The sequence below is a fragment of the Gopherus evgoodei genome, chromosome 23, assembly GCF_007399415.2.
Source record: "Gopherus evgoodei ecotype Sinaloan lineage chromosome 23, rGopEvg1_v1.p, whole genome shotgun sequence".
Taxonomy (NCBI): domain Eukaryota; kingdom Metazoa; phylum Chordata; order Testudines; family Testudinidae; genus Gopherus; species Gopherus evgoodei.
This window is the reverse complement of record NC_044344.1, coordinates 2,537,503-2,540,824: the sequence shown is the minus strand read 5'-3', so window position 1 is coordinate 2,540,824 and position 3,322 is coordinate 2,537,503.

Genomic DNA, 3,322 nt, shown 5'->3' with positions numbered 1-3,322 from the left:
CGTGACGTTCGGCACTCGCAAAGCGAACGGAGTGACGTAAGGCGAGCCTAGTGACGTGTCAGGCGGCGGTCAAGGAGCAGAAGTCACGTGGTGCGCGGCAGTTTGATGGGAATTGGTCCCTCTCGACTTTGACGTTCGTCTCGTGCCTCGGGCACAGCGCGAGGCAGGGGTGGGGGAGGAGCAGCTGGTTTGGCGCCTTTTTCTTTCTCGCGGCGGTTAGTCTCGCGCCTCGCAGGCCGGCAACCGTCGCTTGAGGGGAAGGCAGCGAATTGGGCTGGGCGCCTTTCTCCGCCTGCTCGGTGTCACCTTTCTTAATGTCCTGTCAGCTCCCCCTTCGCTCTCAGGACACAGCGCCTGCAGGCACTGCAGCTCTGCCGTGCAGGCCTCTGTCACTGTGTCACCACACGGGGGTATGGTTCTAATGCCGGGGTCCCTGGGCCACACACAGGGTATTGGTATGAGAGGCTACAGCGGGTGGGCCTATCCTATGGTTGTTTTATAGGCCACCCTCTCAGCTATTACTCTAAGGAGATGCCCCTGGTGAGGCAGTGCTGGACATGGTTACTAGTCATTACTTGTGAGAATTGATACAGTGTCTGAGGCTAGGCGTGGGGCTTGGTGCTGGCGGAAATAAGACCCAGAGTTTTCTCCTGGGCATTCACAGTTTGTCTAAATCAGATGTTGGTCACTGAAGAAATGTCACTTTTGCAAAGGAATACAACAGCAAGGTCCCTGGCCTCATTGGTTCGCAGTCTGTGGCTACAGTCAAGACTTGCTCAAGTACAAGGGATAAATCCGTGACTTGCATTTGGCTACTAAATGACAAAAGGAACCAAAATATGTATTTTATAATCAGCTGTATGAGTTTCTTTTTAAACCACCATGTTTACATCAGCAGAAAATGTGTGAGAAAAAGATGAGAAAATATCTTTTAAAATGTGAAAAATATAATTGTACTCAGGTTTTGCCTGCTGTTGGTAAAGAAATTCATGCAGAAAAGTGCAGGTAGCAGTTAGTGTTAGAGGCAGGACTAACATCCATGAATCCTGGCTTTTAGTCTTGGGCTCCTACCATTACACCACACTTTTCTCTCCAATCCTAGCAATAACATGATTTTGTTAGTCTGGATCTGTAAAAGCAGCAAAGAGTCCTGTGGCGCCTTATAGACTAACAGACGTTAGTGGGTATTCACCCACGAAAGCTCATGCTCCAAAACGTCTGTTAGTCTATAAGGTGCCAAAGGACTCTTTGCTGCTTTTACAGATCCAGACTAACACGGCTAGCCCTCTGATAATAGAGAATATCATGTTTCATGGCATATGCTAAATGATGGATGGTTAAAATGAAATTTTCCTTATGGGCGAGGTCATTCCATAATTGCCCATTGCAGGGATTCTAGTACCTTCCTATGATGCATCTGGTACAGACCGTTGTCAGATACAAGATTCTGGATGATTGCTCTGATCTGGTATGGCAATTCCTGTGTTCCTGTGCAAACTTTTTTTGTGAGTATCCACGTGCCTAAATAGTTTTTCTGTCATATATGTCAGTCTAGACTTCCAATAATTACTTACTTGCTGTTTGTGTATTCTGTTTGTCTGTGTTGTCTTTTAGATTGTAAACTCTTCTGTTTTCTATTCTGTATTTGTACAGTGCCTGGCCCAGTGGGGCTCCAGTCCTGGTCAGTGTCACTGGCATACCCAAATAGTAACAGTCAATAATAAATAAATGATGATATACCTGGCAATGTACCCCACCGCCCCCCATGTGACATGAGAAGATCCATAGGAAAAATGGATCATAATATTTATAGAGAAGATCTATAGCAGACATGGGTTGCAATGCTGGAGCACCTGTAGTCCACTGCATTCATTTTAGAGTTAGGTAATTCTCTCTCTCTCTCTCTTGTGTGTGTGTGTGTGTGTCCCTGCCCCGACACACACACACCTTTTAAATGTAAGTGCATGTCAAAATCACATAATATGCAGTTTCAGGTTCAATTTTATTATTCTTTATAGCAGTGGTATCATTTACTTCGGTAAATTCATATCCCTGTTTAAAGTGTCTTAAAGCAGTTTTAACGTAGTTTAAATTCAAGTATTGTAAAAGATATATATTATAAACTCAAAAAAGCTGCATAGTGGAATTACTAGAACAGGCTATTACATTCAGGATGCCAAGTACTCAAGTATTAACAACACTAGATCAATATTTGACTGTCAAGGTTAATGTTAATTAGTTTGCTTAGTACAGTAGATATAGAACAATGGCCTACAATATAAATGCATTGTTTTTTACATTAATACAGTTTAGAAGCAGTTAACTAAATACTGATGAAATTTGCAGTGCCAGTATCTGTTTTGCATGCCATAAGTTACAGGGCAATTGCTGACACCTTAATAAAATTTTGACATGCTAACATGAAACAGCAGAAAACAGAGATATTGAATGCATTTCAGAGATACTGAATGCTTGCAGCTCCCATGAACTTCAATTAGAGTTTGGAAGATCAACATCTTAATTATTCTTCCTAAGTAAATGGCCAGTCTTACCTAAACATATATGTTGTTTAAATCTAGTTTCACAGTCTATTAAAGAAAATGTTTGTATAAGTTTGTATTTCTGTTTTCCTGTCGAAAGAAAGCTATCTAATGTAGTTGAGGTTTGCCCATGCTGCTTTGAATTAGCATTGGAAGATACCATAAAAGATATAATAAAATTTGTGATTTAAATTTGTAGTCCTTATTTGGTTAATGTAATTAAATATACAGTAAAATAAGCCCAAGCATAATAATGATGTGCCATATACTGTAAGACAGTAGCATAAATTACTTTTTAAAGAGGATTTTATATAAATTACTTTAATTAAACACTTACTGTAACAACTGGAAATGTATGGAAATAACTATTTTCAGAATTGTGGGATGGCTAAATTTTTAACAGCTTCAAGGAACTATTTTACTTATTGCTCAGATGATAATACAGATGTATTAGTCAGGAGGGAAAAGCAGTTCTAGGATTTTTCATTTTATATTTATATAATGCCAAGACAGTGGAACCTCAGAGTGATGAACACCTCAGGAATGGAGGTTATTCGTAATTATGAAGTGTTTGTAACTTGGAACAAAACATTATGGCTGTTCTTCCAAAAACTTATGACTGACTTAATACAGCTTTGAAAGTTTACTATGCAGAAGAAAAATGTTGCTTTTAACCATCTTAATTTAAACTAAATAAGCATAGAAATAGGATCCTTACCTTGTCAAATCTTTTTTTTTTATTTTTTATTTTTTCCATAGTTTACATTTAACACTGCTGCCTG